Below are 20,027 nucleotides of genomic sequence, written 5' to 3' on the forward strand. Positions count from 1 at the left end.
GATCTTCCTATTATTAAATCGAATTTTAAATGAATGGCAAATTTAAAAAGCAACCTCTGTGTCATTCCAAATGTTAAAAGTAATTTAAAAATCATTTTAATTTCTCCAAGACAACTGCAAGTAATTTCACTGCAGTGTGTGCAAAGAATTTCTAATGCAAGTAACAGAAGTTTGCTTCTGATTTTTCCACTTTTCACCCATTCCCAAGGGAACTTTTAAAGAGTTTTTACTTGACAAGAACACCTAAGAAAATAATATCCCTTAGAATGAGCCAGTATCACTACTCACTCATCTGAAAATCAATTACTATATCTTTGCCAAAACTGCAGAGAGGGGCAAAACTGGTATTAACCCAAGGCTAATTTATACTGACCTGTATATTGCCTGTTGCATCTTATATATTCCCAGAAAAAGTTATCCCACTTTCTTTTATCAGCATAATGCTCCAATGAAAATGTTTCACCTTCATAAAATGTCAGTAGGCATATCAACCATAATTTTGGAAATGTTGACCAGCACATGACTGGTTCACAATACATTAATTACCTGTTGTTTGCAGAATGTAGAATTGTTGGAACAAACAAACTACCCATGCAATTGTTGCTTTCATTTAGTCTGGTTTTCCCTATTCAGGAACAAAGATTAAAGCAAGAGTATGAATATTTGTCATTTCCTGACTCTCTGTGAGCTGGGGATAAGCCCTTTGCTGGAGCAGAAGGGGCCCTGGTTTGCAGCCCTAGGCTTAAATTCTGCCATCCCAAAGGAAAGACATAAGCAGAGAAAAGGAAAACCTCAAATATTTTTGGCTGAAACAGAGTTATTTATTATTCATTAGGTATAAACACTGATTTTTGTGCCGGAGAACTGGGAGAACAGGTCTGATCATATGCAGATGAAAAAAAGTATACATGGTATGTTTTCGCAAATCTAATATTACAAGATTTTTTTCTTCAAGTTTTAATAATGTGATTTAAAATATTGCCAGATGAAAAATCCATTTACCCTGAAAATGACTAATTAATTTAAAACTTGCTAAGATTTTAGTAATTTGGTCTCATGCTATTCAACATCACAGCCATCAGACTGTCTGAGCATATTAAACACTGGGAGATGGAAATGTGAACACAAAAATGCTTTACACTGCTGTCAGGGTTTGCCTCAATTAGCTTTTGTCTAAAACAAGTCTCTCTGCTCATGTGCATTTGCTTTTTCTCCCAAGATTCTACAGAATGAGTCAAATCATTACTCATTGTATCTGTCATACTGACTCGGAACAGACACCTACCAAAACCATCCTTAGAGTACAGATGCACAACAACTTTCTACATCAAGAAAGCATAAGTGAAAAAACAGAAACATCATGTCGAAGGACTCTTAGCTAGTAATTTCAATAAGAATTAGGACTCAGAGGAATGGTAGACATATTTCAGGAACTCAGCCTCTGTTTAGTAATCAGATTAAATTGCATTTGGAAGCAGATCCACTCTTAACTATGTGCAGCATGTAGTTAAAGGCAGGGTTCCTCTGTCAAAGCTGATTAAAACAATGACTTTCAAAACAAATAATATATAATGGAGTAATTTCATATGAAAATGAAAGCAAGAACTGTGTCAGCAATATTTCCCACATCCATGATTCAGAGGATAATATTTATGAGAAAGTTGCATACACAGGGACAACATTCTGCATGGCTGAAAGTGGAACCAAGTTGGGACTAGAAAATTTCTTTGAGAAGACATCTGAGCTAGAAGTAAAATCAATTTTAGCATGCTAGATTTATACAGAGGGACATTGTGCTGTGTTTCTATTCCTTGAAAATGAAAAATGTGAGAGGGAACTCAAAAGAGACAAATCCCTGCCTTTATTGGGAAATGTCAAAATGAAAACTAAAAGCACAATAACAGGTGATGTAACCAAACTGAATGACCTAAATACCTAAAGTGGGTAAAAAAGAGTTAATTTCTGAACTTTTAAAATCAGAAGTGTTAAACCTTTCAGACACAGCTGAGACAGTAGAAGATAGTTTTTCTAAGCAAAAGTTCTGAACAAATAAGAATCATCTTGGTAAAAAATGTTATTTTTCTCTTACTGCAAGTAAGGGAAGTGAAGCCTCATTTCATATTTGGCCTGTTTCAGATGGTTATTTAATAATTGTCTAAGACAAAGCCTAACAGACATCTGTTTCCTTTACAATCTGTTTTTTTTCTCTGATTCTCCTGCCTTTTACAAGTATATGTGCATACCTGTGTGTATGCACATAGGTACATGCATATGGATGTGTAGAAATATGCACACAGAAACATCAGCTTCATATCAGAGCAGTGTCCAGACCAGACTGCCTCATGCTGAGGTCTCCTACATCACTTGGAACTTCCATCCCAGAACATTTTCCCGGATGAAGATGCCAAAGGATATGCAAAATAGGTGGTCAAGCATCAAGATGACTTTACCAGTTCTCAGCAGCTATTCCCCAGCCTAAAATTGTCTCCCACAGCCAGGCACTTACACTGAGGAGAGTTATCCACACATTCCACATTAGTATAGAGTGCTTTAGTAATGGAACTGGCGTATTTCTACTGCATCTAGGAAGCTGTGACAACTAACTGTAGAGTCAGCTCATCCAGATATTAGTGGAGTTGAGAATGAAATAGTGACAGTGAGTCAGGGCTGTCTGTGAAGAGGGGCTTTCAGGAATACCAAACAGAAAACCCTCACGATGTGGGATATTTTAATCCTGAAAACTAGGAAGAATAAGTATTTGGGTGTTCTCTGAGATACTGCAGTGGCTTAACTAGAGATATTGGAAGCCCTCATTTTGAAGTTTAGTATCTATTGTGGGAGTTAGAAATGACTTAGGCATTGCCTTAAGCATGTCATTAAGTAGCTACCATGAGTTTTTGATCAAGTTCCCCCATTGCACAAAGGAATAATAGACTTTTCCTAATGCACTTCAGGTTTGTGTCAATAAAATTTTAGAGGTGGTGATACAAACAGATTAGGTGACAACTGGAGGTAAATAAACTGAGACTAATACTGCAAGAACTCTGAAAATAGCTTTGTTACATACATAAAAGATGTCAGAAAGTAATATTGAATTAAACACTTAAAAGAAAAGGTAGAGCTCTCAATACATGATATTACTGGATCCATAGTATTGCACAGTACAATAAATCAGTGTTCATGGGCAATTACTAGTCTGAGTAGCAATGGACAGGAATGGTTTGAACATATCCCCCGGAGGAAACCATGGTGGTCTGCAAAGAACCACCAAAGAAACTGTGACAATGCAGAGATTCATTTACAACAGAACTTCCAAGAGACACCCTCTGCATCAAAAATGTTCCAGGTTACTTTATTATCAGAAGATCCCTGGGGTTAATAGGAACATAGCCTCTTCACTTTCCTGAAAGTGCAAATATCTAAAGAAAACAGCACACAAAAACGAAAGGATAGAGTATGAGAAAAACAGTGGAGGTAGAGGTTAAAAATAGCCAGGAAAAAAAAAAAAAGGGCTGAATTTTATGTGGGTTTTTTTTTCTTGGTTGCATTTCCTTTGTAGCTGAAACTCGGTGAAAGCTTGTATAGAATGATATTTTCTGAATTTCAAAGACATATGTTGGTGCTTTTTGTGTCTGTTTCAAAGAATGGCTAAAATAAATACAGTATGTTTAAATGTAATTGATTGTTTCTTGTCCTTTTATCAAAGAGGTAATTCCAAATATTGCAAGGGCAATTGGAGGATCCTAGTTGATTTTCTCTAGGAAAGGTTTTTGCAACCCAGGCTAACATAACAAAAGATATTATTACTCCTCTTAAGAAAGTAAAAAAGAAGTGTTCAATTTGGTTTGGTTTTACCTGATTTTTATAGAAATTCAAACTGGCCTACTTTGCTAAACTGTGTACAGTAAGCCAGGGAAGTTAGTACCATCAGTGGATCCCTGTTTGGTTGCCCAGGGAGTACAGGTAGTGTTTGAGATGAAGCTATATGTTGCCAGTGCTGTCCTTCTCAGAGGCATGAATTTGGGATTTTTTTCTTGTAATTTCATTGAAAACTGATTTTTAAAAAAGGAAAGTTTTCTGTACCTGGTGAAGAAATAAAAAAACAACAGACTGCGTGCAGGTCACTTAAAAGGTGTGTTTCCTTTAAGGCCATATCATCATCAGGACGTAGAGAAAACCAAGGCAGCAAAATACTTCTCGTAGTGACATAATTTCAACTACATCAGTGTCTCAAGGGAGGTTTCCTTTAAATAGGTATCAGTCTAGCATTGTGCTCCATGTACAAAGCTTTTATCTAGAAACATATACTACTACTTGGTCTAAATTCAGAGAAGCCTTTATTATGAAAGTACAAAACCAATAAAGAAAAGGGAAATTTGTCAATGCCAAGAGAAGCCAAATTAGAAATAGATTTGGAGGAAAAAGCAAACATAAGAAAGGTATTTCACAAATGTCTATAATTTGTCCCAAGTAGTACTTCTCTTGATGGTGAAAGTAATCTTTTTTCCCTGTCCTTCCCAATGTTAAAATTTGTTTATTATATTTTTATATTTATGTTATTTCTTTAGAGCAAATGGAGTATTTGTTAACTTGAGAAAAATCAAACAACATGGAAAAGCTTGACAGTAACCAGGAGTTCATCTATACAGAAAATAGGCAATAGGGCAGCTGGAAAGCAAGAGAGTGAATATGCAGTCAAAAGAATATGAGTTTCTTTTTGTTTTGCAATTCGCCTCACAGAATCCTAGAAAGGGTAACTTAAAATGGAGCTGGTGGGATGCAGGGATCAAAAATAATAAGATATATTAGAAGATTCATCCCATCCATCTCCCAGTCCAGATCTAAAGCAGCTTTTTGTTTACCTAACCTTTTACATTGCAATTTTGCTTTAGTAAAATGGGAATGATGACACTTGGATCCTGTCTTTTCTCTCCCTTTTCTGTCCACTTCTTCTCTTCAGAGCACATACTCTTTAGAGCAAAGGTTATCTTCTATTGTCAGTCACATACAACACCCAGCATAACTGGTGGCTGGTTTGGGTGCAGTGATTTTAGCATTACTGCTGCAAACAGGTGTAGTGACAGAAATAGTCTTGCTCTCCCTGAAAGGGAGGTCCAGATTGCCAAGCATTGTGATAGTGGGGACTGGAGGTACCCCTGATGCCAGTCTAATCAATGACTGAACTGGCTGTTCACAGGCACTTGTGGATACTTGTGATGGTGCTGCCTTAATTCTACTGAAATGAGGAAACCTCACAAATCTTATGAGTTTTAAAGGTTAAAAATTATTTACCCAGTGTGCAGGTAGGCCTCAGCAGTGTTCCTGGTCTATATCATTCATCTATTTAATTTATTATTATGGTGACATGACATGACCAACACAAGTTAGAAAAGATGTTTTGAGTCCTTCCTACATGACCAGGCTCTCTACAAAATGAAATCCAGGTGCCATGCCTCAGGTCACCCTGAAATTCAGAGACTGTCCAGAGATATTCATAGAGCTTGAAATTATGATTATGTCTCAGACTCAGTAATTCACCTGCAGTGAAAACTTTTCACAGGATGCCTTCTTAGCTCCCATGGTGGCAAGTGACCGTGAACATGTCCCAGCAAGAGGCTTGAGGACAATTTCACCATTCTGCTCCCCTCACATTCTGCCTAGTTCTCAAACCTCCACACAAAGCTCAAAATTGTCTGTGGCAGCCTGGCACTGGTGGAAAGGCCATGTTTGGTTGAACGTCCTCTGTTTGAACCGAGGCTGTTCAAAAGTGGGATCACACACCCCAAAGAGAGCAACTGCAGCCCACTTTGCTAGTAAAAGCCTTCTCACAATACCCTGTATCAAAACCTTAACACACAAACTGTCTCATCTCTGAGAGATGCATAACAAAACTTAAAACTAAGTATTTTTCAGATGAGTTTTAATCTGTTTTGAAAATGACCGATGCAATAAATCTGTTGAAAAAAACCGTGCATTTGAAAAAGAATCTGGGAAGAATTTGGAGATTAAATATTGTGTAAAATGTGTACGTAAATAGAGATAGTAAATTAGGTGCTTGATTATTGGATTTTATTTTGGTAAAAAGTATTTGGGACAAAGTATTTATTAGTCTTTAAGTGATATGAAATAGGCACTATTGTCTTATGAGTGAGTTTGAATTGATAAAAAATGCATTATTGTTACAGCTGCATAGAGGATTATTTGCATGCAAAATCATAACCAATATTTGCTTGTGTTTTGGTTTTACTCTCAAATAATTTATATGGTGATTCATTTTCACTATTTCACTTCATTAAAAAGGAAGATGACTAAAAAAACAATCATATTTCTGCCTGGAAAATAAGCATTCCATAAAAACTGTTGACAAAGGCTACACAGAAACCCACAGCCTCATTTTTTTTCAGTGTTGTCACACTTAAGATGCATCTTGTATTCTCTTGCCTCCAGTATTATTTGAGTGGAGTGGTGACGGACTATAATACGACAAATTTTGTGAAGTTCAGACTCACCCTGTACCACAAAAGATGCCAAATGCACTTAGTAAGATGACAGCAATAGTCTTTTCAGACATACTGAGACAAAACACTCTGCAGGGACTTCCAATTTTCAAACATGACAGATCTACAAATTATTTAAATAAAACCTATTTCCTGGTTCAATAGGTGAAAAAATATGTGTATACACATAGAAAGTATGAGAATGTAAGCTTCTTATAAATATTTTACACATTTTCATAATATTTGTAAGAACATTTTTAATTCATAAAAAAATTTTGATTACTAAAAAAGGAATAAATTTACTAATAGATAGGCTATCGGGGGTCTTTAGTTGACTGTTTTGTTTTCAGGACAGGAAACATAACTTTGAGCTGGGATGACATTCAAGTTCTCATATTGAAAATCACATTTTGAGAAGTCAGCATGAGAGTATCCACTAGTGAAGTCCTGAGGTCACATAAGGAAGCACTAAGACCCAGGACAAAATGTGTTTGATGCACCAGAAATAAGTCAGTAATATGTGGTCTGTCATGTAGGCAGTGAAACAACAGCAGAAATACACTGCCATGAATGGAATAAATCAGACTTCTCACAGGTATCATTTCAGGTGCTTTTCAGTACTCAGTAGACATTCTTTTTTATTTGAAAGCATCTCACAGAATTTATGAAAAAAACATTGATCTTCATGAGCCTTGCAGGGGACAGTCAGAGTCCCTCCCTTACAGGTTCTTTCATTTTAGTAGAGATTTAAAATGAAGACCTCTACTTTCTTTCTCACTCTTGTTTCTAGATTTGGAGCCTCTATATCAAGCAGGAATAAAGATTATTGGGCAAATCTGAGGATATTGGGCCACATTATTTTCAAAATACAGATCACTGCAAAGTTTTGACTTCAGCAGAAATTATGGAATTAATAATAATAATAATAATAATATGTATAATATATACCATATGTATCATATGTATAATAGAAATTATAATTAATACCCTCCCTTGATACAGTCCAGTATGCCATACATAGTTTAAATCACGGCTGATGTGTAAGGTCAAACAGAACCACAGTGGGGTCATTGATCCAACCTCCCTGTTAAAGCAGGGTCATCAAAGAGCAAATTTCACAGGACTGCATCCAGACAGTTCCTGAATATCTTCAGTGAGGAAGACTCCAAAATCTCTCTGGGTAACCTGTAATACACATAGGCTGGCTGTAATATGAGATCAAGAGATCTAGACGCGCTGATCCTCTCCACAATTATGCCTGAGATAAAACAAAACGGATGGATCAATATATGTAAAAATTTCAGCTTATAAGGCTCCTTTGCAAAAGATCTGAGCTTGCCTCCAGACGTCCTGCACCAAAGATACCCTTAATCAGGCACGACTCAGGGCAGTGCCATCACTTAACATAAAAGCAGGGAAAGGATAAGATTTTCACACTAACCATGTTATGAATTTTACCAGTTGACTTCTCAAGTAAGATGCTGATAAGTTTCATATCTTACCTCTTTCAAAAATCCCTTACATGTGAGTGGGTCCAGCAGGCTCAGCTGCAGTGTGTCAGAATAAAGGCTTGTGAGATTTAACAGTCCCTTCACTTCTACAGCTGCTGGATGATAAAGTGCATAAAAAACAACCATCTGGTCTCTGCACTTTGTGTTAGCAGTGTTTTGTCAGACACTTCACGACCCAAAAGATAATCCCAGTTCGGAATACAATAATTTGGGAAATATTTTATTGGTAGATGAATGACATTTGCAGACTCTTGAAAGTCATAGATTGGGATTACTCATGTATCCTGATTTCATTCCTATTAAAGAGCCTGATGTCTCACTGCTGCAGGAGGTTAAGTGCTTCCTGACAAAACCACCACACCAGTGCTCACACGTTAGACAAGATCAATTACTTCTGTGCATCAGAGAAAAGGAACACAGTTAAGCTTTAGTTTAAAAGTGGGTGGCAATATTATTTCTGTTCTTGTTTCTGATTTACCTGTGGTTACGAATCTTTTTAGTTTAGATTTGGAAGTGGAGTAAGTCCCCCAGCACACATTGAATAACCCCCAAGATACACAGAACTAAGAACAATTTTAGCTTATAGCTCAAATGCATTTTAAGGTACTAGAACCTTTGTCTCCAGCTCTTGATGTTGCTGCTGTGACTGACTTCAAACCACACACCTGCCAGGAATGTTTAGTCCTGGGGACCACATTAAACTTACTCAGAAGACAAACTTGCCAAAAAATATTCTGTTTTGGTATAAGGGCACAAACACTGACTGCTTTGATATACTGATCTGTACCCTCTGCACCAAATTACTTGCTCATAAATGGATGATAGAGGAGAAGCTCCTTCAGGAAACCTTGGCTGCTTATTGCTCACTATATAAACCATAATTTAAAGCTGGAAGGATTGGTGGAAGAGGGTGCTGCCATGACACCTTGGGTTCATGAGCTGAAAGTTGGTGGCTATGTCACATTCTATGTGCAATAGTATCTCAATTTCCTGTAAATAACTGAAATTGGAGCAGAAAGGCCTTTTGCCCTTATAGTTTTTCTGGAAAATATATATCAGTGACAAGAGTGACTCTGGGGGTTTTAACCAGCCTGGTACCAACAGGAAGCTGGATGTGGCAGCTGAGAAATTACATTTAAGGTGTTCATTCACTAGCACTGGGCCTGACATGTAAGTATTTATTACCTTAAAGGAATGATGTGAAAAATGTGATTATGGACTGTGTTACATAAATTATGTTCGCCATGGTGAGCAATGAAAGATTTGCACTGGAAGCCAGAAAAATGATTATCTAGTACAGCAGATGTTGAAGTGAAAGAAAGATACAGGAAATCTCACAGTGGAATAGCCTGCCCAAAGGGAAAATTTCTTTTCCTCTCTCAATAATTTCTGCTATAGTCTTTATGCCTCAAACTAAAGGAGTATCATTACTTTATAATTCCACGTCCTTTACACAAGACTGCATGCTTACTCGCATATAGAACTGTTAGATTCCTTCTTATGCATACTAAGGAGCTGACCTCAGGAACAGATGTTGACAATGGATTCCAGAAATAATTTTTGTACTGTGCAAAAATCAGAAATGGGCCTAGTTCTGAAACATAGATGAAGGCATACTGAGCTCTTCTTCTATCTCAAAAGAAGAAGAAACTGCACAGCTAGAAGTCCTCTGCCTGTTTCAGTCTTCACTTCAGAAATCCAAAGAATTACTGTGTCTTGGAAAAGGAACTGATGTGATGACTGCCAAGATACTTTCTGAAACCACAATTTTTCATCAGGTTTCACTCTTATTCTGACACCCACAGGACATTAAAAAATTATTGATTTATACTGAGAAGAAGACTTCTGGTTTTGTCACGCTGTAGGATTCAGTGGGTAATCCCTAGGATATAAAATGCACTTGTGTTTTTCTTTACTGCTAATCCTATTGTATAACAGGTTAGGTTAGTCTGTACTGGTAGTTTGTGCTCCCTAGTAAAGGTTTAGATGTTCTAAAATAGTTGTAATACCAACCAATCCACATTTCTAAGAAAAAACTAAAATACTCAGGGAGTTTTTAATGATTTTTGACTCAGTGATCTTCAAATATTTTGTTATCTGTATGTAACTACAGGAGAACATGAGAAATCTTCCTGTGACTAGAAACAGTGAGGAAATCACTGCATATTTTTCCCAAACATCAAAAAAAAATATATGCAAATCTAATGAAAGCAGAATTTGAGAGGCAAAAACCCAAATCTTTGTGACTGCCTGTAAATTAGAATAGGAAAATTTCCAGAGCTTGGTAAGAGGCATTTTAAATAGTTCAGCTAAAACAACAAGGAATAGAGGTAGAAAACAAGAAAGAAGGAAAATCGAAATAGAATGCAGCTGGTATTTGTGCATATCATTCTCAGAGAAAGCTTTGATATAGTATAAATATTTTCCTGAGGTAACAGCACATATTTGGTTTATGGGATATTGAGACTATGAATTACTGGGAAATGTTGCTTCAAACCTTCCTTTTCCAAACAGTGCTTTCCATTTCTTTCTCCATCAGGGCTGTACTTCTCCTTTTCCCTCCAGTTTTCCTAACGAAAAATAAAACAACCCATAAAGCAAAACACTTTTGCTGTGATTCTTTGGTCAATTGATTTAGCAAGTCACCATCTACAGCCAATGTACTTTATTTACATTTAAGAAATCCCCTGGAAACCCTCCCAGGGTGCTGTTGAGAGCGTGGACATGCTCAGCATAACACCTTCTCAAGGTTTGGATGGGCTGAGCATGGGCAGGTCCACATGTGCTCCTGTCCACAACACAAATGGATAACTCTGCTCTTCCAAAGCACCACGTGAACAGCTGGAGCCTGACCTGAGAAGCAACCAGATGTCTGCTTACCATCTCATGTTTGCATTTCCAACATGCCCCTGTAATTTTCTTGCCTTCAGAACAGAGTTTATTTGGGATTGTGTTGCAAAGCTGTCAGAACTGGAATTTTTGATTACTCCCTGCTCTGTGTTCCCGTAGCCTTTCTGGGTGTTGCAAGTAGATGATTCCTGTGCACACCAGGGAACGTTTTCACAGCTGACTATGAAAGTCTGGGAAACCAGAAGCTTGTGCATTCAGTTAGCTTGGCCACATGCAGAAAATTTAATTGAAACTGCCATGTCCACTGACATCTTCTAGAAATCAAGCAGCAAGATCAGCTATTTTTTCTCATAATATCTAATCAACAAACACTCTTACAGAGTACACTCTCTATATTAGGGTATATTAGCAACCAGACTAGTTTAAGATCAAGCCTTAGAAGTAGTCAGATTTTGAAGTAATAAAGCTAGGTTTAGTAGTAGCAAAGTAGTAACAAAGTGTTAATAAATTATACAGCTATCAGTAATAGCCTATAGTTCTTGTATCTATGTCTGTATGTATGCATACCTGTATTATGTAAGCATATATGTAAGTGTATACATACCCATATGGTCCAGGATACTACTAATGGAAAAAAGTATTGCTTTGCATGTGTACATGCATGTAAGCATAAGTAAATGCACAATTGGGCCCACATTTTCTGTGTGTGCATATACGTAAATGTTTTTGTGTGTGCATACATGCACAGAGTACATGCATCATACATATGGAGGATATATGCAACACAAATTGCTGCTATTTTAGGAAATTGTTGCAAAGTTCATTTCTAGTGACAAAAAACCTAACTTTGATAGAATATGTCAATGAGCTTTGCTATTATTTTACTTGGAAGTTACTTTCAATTGCCTTTTAATATTCTATTGTAAAATATTTGACTAATTTTATGTCAGTTCATCCAAAGGGAAAAGGTTAGCAATGAGGAGTGAGTCAGTTTACTCCCCCTGACAGGCAGCTGTTAGTAAGTTCTACTTCAGCTCAAAGAGAGAATCTTCGTTCTGTGATACTATCCTATGATTTATATATAACTTCTTTGGTTAAATATGTTGTCCTGCACATCCTGAAAAAGTCTGCTAAATTTTGCAGTCCCTCTACCTGTGAGTTCATTATTTGAATCTTTCTGCATTCTGCTGCCTATTCCACATTTTGGATTACACTGTATCCTTTTTTAATCTTGGAAAGGTGCTCTTGACCACAAGTTGGAAAAATAGTAGAGAAAATGCAATAACTGAAAACAGCAACAAAAATTTTCTTTAACGTTTCCTTTACTTACAGAAATACATGGTCCTTCAGGTGTCTAAAACATACTTTTTGTCCCAAAGCCTTTAAATATTTTGTCCCAGCTCTTCAGCACTGCGTAAGTATTGCTTACTAGATGCTTAATGTGAGTATTCTTACGATAAATTAGAAGTAAATTTATTTAAGATTCAGTAAATTTAATTAGACAAATTAAATACTTATGCAAATAACAGGTAAAAACTGAATCCAAAAGTTTTATTGTATATATCATGATTATTAATAAATTTTTGTATAAACTATATTTTATATTACTACTTCAATTTCATTTAGAAATTGACTAATTGTAAGTGGATTCCTCATAAAAAATTTCTTAAGGCTGAAAATTAATTTCATTTTCACCCATGGTATTTTACTATTTCTTCCTTGAAAATTATTGTCTGTGTTAAAACCTAGCACTGCTACCTATTACAGCAGTTTGCAAAATTTCAGTGTCCTAAATTATCTGCTGTAGCAACTATGTAGAGTGGAACCAAAGCACTATTGAGTCAGAGGCCTTTTTCCAACCCAATAGGGACTGAACAAATATAAATCCAAGTAGCAGGACTTCCTGGATTTAGAACCAAAAGATAAAAAAGTAATTTCAAGAAATAATTTCAAATGATTTTTCAAATTATCAAATGAATTTTCAGATTACATTATAGAATGGATTGCCGTTAAAAATCAAGTTTGTTTGATCACTCATTCTTATTTAACCAACAGTTTTTCCTGAGAGTTTCCAAACACTAAACTTTGAAAGATATTATGCAAATGTATTGACTCACAGGATTTGTTTAGTCCTCCTTTTTAGGGAGAACAAAATATCTTCAGGACTTGTAATTATTGAGAAATATCAGCAATTGCAATTCCCTTCACTTCTAAAGCAATATAATCAAATGTCTGCTTACTTTGTAATTATGGTAGCAATCTCTGTGTGCTTTGTTTTATTTATTCAATTCCACCATATTTTAGTGTATGTTTTATTAAAGAGCAAAATAATTACATGCTTTTTCAATAATGAACTGCACCTACTAAACATTTCAATGTATCATTTCAGAATTCAGAAAACAAGAAACTCTTTAAATTTTAATTGCTATTTTTCTTTTAAAGTGCATTTACAAAGGGAAAATTCTACAAAAGCAGAGGACACATTCTTCATTGTTGTAACCAGATATTTCTTACAGATACACCAACTTGCATATTCAGAAAAAAAATTTCTGGAAAGCAAGTCCAAAACATCTTAGAATCTTTGTGGGGTTTGGGGTCTTTTTAACAGAAGGTTTAACTAACATTTGTTATAAAGTCATTGAGACTGCAGTTTATTGTAAGTCTTTCACAACACACTGTAGGTGAGACCATTTGTGTGCCATGGTAGGTAGGGAGTCAATCAAATTCTTTACTCAAGAGTCCAACTGCATGTGCCCCTTACAGAAACTGTGGGGTCCAATAGGCATTCCTCCTGGTAAATTTTCATGTCTATGCTTACATTCAGCACGTTTAACTTCCTGAATGACAAGGCCAGGTATCTTTTTCTTCATTACTTGACCTTTGTTTTTCAGATATGAACAGTGTCTAAAGAAATCCTTTTGGTCTATATTCTCATTGAGCAAAGAGAAGAAAAAGAACAGCAGAAATGAACAGAGCTGAGATGCTTCAAGTAACTTTAATAATTTATGGGGGGGAAAAAATGTACATTTGTTGAGTCTAGACACAGCAGGAAGTTTTGTTAGATCCAGAGAAGGGGAAAAAACATTTTATGGCTTTATACATAAAACTGATTTCATGAGAATTTGTTTTTTACAATGTTCTATTTAAATGGATCTCCAGTTGCTTAATTTTTCATATGCAATTCACAATAGCCCTTGAAGCTTGTTGAAAAGCTTTCAGAAATCTGCCAAGAGGTAATCCTCTCAATGGGAGTTAAGAGACAGACATCTAAGCTCAATTATTTGTTAAATTGGAGATGCCTCTGAAAATCTATAAAGCAGTTTCCCTCCTCTTAATGCAAGATATACATCTGCGTGCATACGCACAATCTGAATTTCTAATCTTTATGCTTGTGTCTACATAACTGTTCAACCTATAAATAACACGAATATATTCTAATTTTCAATTAATAAAAACAGGGAAAATGCCTTTATGAAATGGTATCACAAGTGGGTAAAGTTTTCACGTAAAATTCCAGATTTTAACATGTTTTTAGAAATGTGTTGTTCTCACTAAGATTACATTACTTGTTCTGAATACAAAGCAACCAAATAAATAACACAGCCATATGGTCTGAATAGGAAGGGAATTAATGAATGTGTACTGATCATGAATTTGGAAAAATCTTAAAAGAAAATAACTCAGGGCTTCTAAAGTGTATTATTATTATTATTATTATTATTATTATTATTATTATTATTATTATTATTATTATGGATAGTTTGTAAATTAGGATGGATTAATGGTTGATAAGTTTAGTAGATTTTTTTAACAATACTTAGTTCTTTTAACCTCTAAGAAAAGATCCACAGAATTTTTCCAAACAGGTAGCTTACCAGCTGTACAAAACTTGAGAGAGGTGCATCCTCCTTAGCCAGTGGGATAATAATGCTTGTGAAACAAATGATGGTGACCCACTTTTCCACATGAGGAGAGGCACCTTAGCTGTGAAGCTCCCAACCCATGGAACTTCCTGGGTATGAGTCCTGCTTTGGACGTGAAGGTGCAACACACAAGATGATGGTTTTCTACAGTGCATGTACCACGGCACTGACTATACATTATTGCAGCACTGCCAAGCTCACCTCTTAGGGATTTTTTCACTGCCTCACTGCTTTTGTCTGCCTTCACCTTTTTCTTCATCTCAACACTTACTTCCACTGGAATAAAATCTGTCTTCTCAGTTTTTCTCAGCTCAATATCACTAACTATTATCAGAAGCTATACAAAACATGACTTGTAGGTCAAATTTTTCAAAAATATATCCTCAACCATAAATCTTCCAGGGTAATCCACCACCCACATGACATCATTGCTTGCACTACAGATCATTTTTATCCTTCATTTTTCACTTTAACATTGACAGACTACAGAGAAACAATGGCAAAACTTCCGCTGACCACAGTCAGGGTTAGAATGAGCAATCAATTGCCCATGTATTGGATCTGTGTGGAAAGGTTTTAACTTCAGGTTTGGCTACTGTGCAAAGCTACAAGAAGTTTCCCTTATGTTCAGTGGAGTCAATGCCCCACTGGCCAAGGCCAAGCCCATCAGCAATGGTGTAATCATCACTGGGGTAACATAGTTAAGAAGGGAAAAAAACATGCACAACACTAACATCAGCAGGAGATGAGAGAGAAAGCCCTGCAGACACCAAGGTCAGTGAGGTAGGAGGGGAGGAGATGTCCCAGAACCAGAAAAGATTCCCCTGCAGCCCATGATGCAGAATGTGGTGAGACAGGATGTTCCCCTGCAGCCCATGGAAGTCTACCATGGAGCAGAGATCCACCTGCACCCCATGGAGGACCCCACACTGGAGCAGGTATGTGCCTGAGGAGGCTGTGGCCCCATGGGAAGCAGGCACTGGAGCAGGTCCTGGCAGGATCTGTGGACTCATGTAAAGAGAAACCCACACAGGAGCAGCTTTGCTGGCAGGACTTGGGATGCCATGGGGGACCCATCCTGGAGATGGCTGTGCCTGAAGGACAGCACTTCATGGAAGGGACCCACAATGAAGCAGGGGCAGTGTGAGGAGTCCTACCCCAGAAAAGGAAGGAATGACACAAACAATATGTGACAAATTGTATCCCCCATTCCCCATTGTCCTGCACTGAGGGAGAACAGGAGGGAGAGAAAACATGGAGTGAAGAAAAGTCTAGCAAGAAGGGAGATATGGGTAAAGGTGTTTTTTAGATTTGGTTTTATTTCTCATTATCCTATATGAATACAATTTTCAATAAATTAAATCAAGTTTTACTCAAGTCAAGTCTGTTGTGCCCATAATGGTAACTGGGGAGTGATCTCTCCCTGCTCTCATCTTGACCAGTGAGTTGTTGTCTTTCCTCTCCCCCAAGCAGCTGAAGACAGCGATAACACAGCTTTGATGGGCAGCTGGATCCAGCCAGGCTCAATGCAGCACAGTCTAAAATCATTAATATATTTATATAAGTCCTCTCTTCTTCAAAGAGCAACATCTTAACTAACTATAGGAATATTCATGCAATGTGTCTATTAAATGGGGTTAGAGTCCCTTGTGATGGATTGATAATTAAATGTTCCCTACTTCTTTATTCCTTCTTGGAGCATTCAGTGATCACATTTACTGCTTCCTTCCCCCTTTGCCTAAGTCCTCCCTCTTCTCCTTTCCCACTATATTTTCTGTTTTATAGTCTCATGCTTTTTCTGTTCATATTTATCTTACTCCTTATGTTCCCACTTCTCTGTTCTAAAATTCTTGCCAGCTGTTATTTTTTAAATTTTGTTCCCCTACTTCAGAACAGGAACTCTGAGGGGAGATGAAGCTCAAAATATATTTTTCTTCTTCTGCATGCTGTGGCATTAGAAAAGAATTATGAAGGTCTTCTCATTTATGCCAGCAGGGAAGTTCTTGGATATTTCGGTACTTACCCGTTTGATTAACAAAGCAACATTTTAGTAGATATTTTCTCTTTCTTTGTCAGTGAGATTACTTTTACTGTCCACTTTTTCTTCATTTTCTTTCTAAAGAAAGTCTAAGATCACTCATCTTATTTCCCAACTCTCCTTCTATCACCAGTTTTCCTTTTCTGGTCTTAAAAGAAATTTGCAAATGTAAGATGAACATCTCTCATCCATATCAAGGACCAAAACTTACACCCTGTAACTAACAGTGAAGTTGTATTACAACATATATTACACAAGAACATTTGTCCTGCTTTAATCCATATGGCAGTAATTTCATTTTTAAAAGAAATTGTTAGTTTTTCGCATTTATTTCATGTTGTTTAGCTTTTTGACATGAAACTAATTAGTGTAAAAATGTTTCATTAAAAATATATCTTTCTGTCATTTAAATTGATGTGAACAGAGACACGGTATTTAAAAACAATCCTGTGCTTTGTTCCATGCAGTGATCTGATGCCTCATTAAAGTGAGCTTCTCACTGTGCCTGTGTGAATTCATTGCCGTCTGTTATGCCAAACTAGGATCCATGAGGCCAAGATGAGGAGGACCCTGATATGCTAGTCTCCTTCTACTGGCATAGAAGAATGCAACTCTTTCACCAAATATCTCACAGGGCTAAGAAAAAGCCCTGATGAAAATAGAGGAAGAAAAACAACACTGAAAGATTAAGTATTGTTCCAGCATTTAGAGCCTGTCCTAGAACTGAGAGATCAAGTTCAGTGCCTGCTGCTCAAACTGGAGTGGCTCAGAACACACTGCTGAACTTCTCTTGAGAAAAAAAGCCTGCATGGAAAAGAAATGGATGTTTGGGGGTTTTTCAGTCTTCAGCTGCATGAATTGAAAGGGAGATATATAGGAGAAACAGTGGGTGTCCTTCACATAAGGTACTGTACAGACTGCTCTAATTGGACCTGTGTTGAGCAGGATGATGGACTAGATGGCCTCTGGTGGTCCCTTCCAATCCTTCACATCATCCTGTGAACCTATACAAGTGCCATATTCTCTGATCAGAAGCTGAAAATATTTATTGAAAACATAGCATTGTCTATATTGACATGATTGGTATTGCAACATTCCTAGTATGGACCTGTTCTGAAGGCTATTAATTAACCTTCCTGGTTCCATTAATTACCAATAATTACCATTATGTTCAAATACCTACTAAGCAGAATTAGCCTGTATAGTGGTGAAGTCAGACTTGCACACCACTAACACTGTGAACCCTGCCTGTCACAAAAACAATTTACCTTAGGGATGAATATATCAAAGGGAAGGCCCAGAAATACTCTGTGTTTCACCTCTATGCAGACTAGATATAGATGTAGTCATGCGCACTAACTGCAAGTTATATTAAGTTTAGTTCCTCCTGAATATAAGAATGAGATTCAAAAATTACTAAATTCAACATGAGAAAATTTGTTGTAAAGCTCATCCTTTACATCACAGGTAGATATCCTCCCACAGCACAGACTGAGACTAGCTTGTGTAGAATACTGTCTTTCTCTTTTTATACAAGTTTTTAATGTCTGAGCATAATGTCTGCTAGATATCTGCTGGAAGATATTAGCTGCTGTTGGTTTAGATCTTTCCCAAAGAAATGTTATTTCTTCTTTTTTTTTCTTTTTTTAATTAACATTTTTCTGATTTTTTCCTAATTTAGTAGGCAGTGTCTTTAAAGCATTTACTCAGTCTTCAAGCTATCAGATTAATGACCTCTGTTTTTACCTCTCCTCTAAAATTCTTTTGGACTTAGTTACAGTGATGTTTTACTTCATATTCAACAGTGGCTTTGGCTTTAAAAAATATTATAGAAAGATAAAGTGAGTGAAATCATGCTGCCAGAGGTCAGCACTATAACCAGATCTTTCAATCTTAATTAATTCACTATTTTACAGTCATAACTAATGATGCAATGGGTGAGGAAAAGGAATAGTGAAAAAATAAGTAAGATTTATCTATGAAATTAAATAGCTCTCCTAAAGACAGTTTAACCCTATGCTATATGTTGTGCAGAGAAGCAATGAAGCATGTTCTGTTTAAATATATATTTTGTAAGAAAAAGCTCTGTGGAATGCTGAAATTTCAGAGATGGGGAAAAATTGATTGAAGATCCCTGTCTTAGACATCTTGATTGATACATGAGAGACACCAGTGATCTTATTCTGTGGAAATGAGACTCAAACCAATAAATGATTGAAGTTCCACTCCCAGATGTTTTATTCATGACAGTAGAGCTGAGCACAAGGGCAGAGACGAGGATCAATATTTCTGACATTGGAAGGCATTATATGTTAAATAGAGGCACAATTCCTCACAGATCCCTGCTCACACAGGCAAATCCCAGTGTAAGTTTTTCAGATGTTCTCCATTAGTGCTAACACAAGGGAGCACAGATCAGTTTGCCACGCTTGTCTCATTTATTTGGCAGCAAGAAGCTCCTGTGATAGAAGCATCATAACATTTTTCCTTACGTCTGAGCCATTGCCCAGGATACTTTCTGCAAAATCCCATCTGACAAGACAGTCCTCTCACTGCTTTCTCCAAATGAGAAGTAATATACCAGAGCACAATTGCTACATTTAGCTACAACAATGAAGCATTTTACAAGAAAAAAATTGTGCATCAGGAGTAACTGAATATATTAGGCTACATTTAGCTACAACAATGAAGCATTTTACAAGAAAAAAATTGTGCATCAGGAGTAACTGAATATATTAGGCATCATGAGAGTGTTAGCAATGATATATAGCACTGTAGGTATCAAATGCAACATTTAGTCAATAGGTGTGAGGCAGCACATAAAAATACAGTGCATACCATCTTGTGATAAAGATGCTCTGCTTTCAAAGAGCTGCATGGGATTTTAATTAGGCGGCTACTAACAGTGGGATCATGTTGTAAGGAGACATTTGACAGTCTTTGGGAAGAGGTAAGAATATTAGTAAGTTTTTTTTTTTACCATGATCATTGTCTCTTTACTGCATCTATAGGGAAGAGAGTGAAGAAATTTTTTATTAATACAGAAAAGAACTCAAGGAATTCGCTAGTCAAGAGGATGATATTATTTTTGGCAAAGTGTTGGATCTGGAAAGTAGTTTGTGGTAACTGATTTAACCAGGAGTCTTCATACTGGGATTACTACAGATTTGAAAGTCTTACTCTGGACTACTAATTGATAAAATTTTAT

This window comes from Chamaea fasciata, unplaced genomic scaffold, assembly GCF_029207755.1.
Source record: "Chamaea fasciata isolate MVZ Bird 193981 ecotype frontalis unplaced genomic scaffold, bChaFas1.0.hap1 SCAF_3, whole genome shotgun sequence".
NCBI lineage: Eukaryota > Metazoa > Chordata > Aves > Passeriformes > Sylviidae > Chamaea > Chamaea fasciata.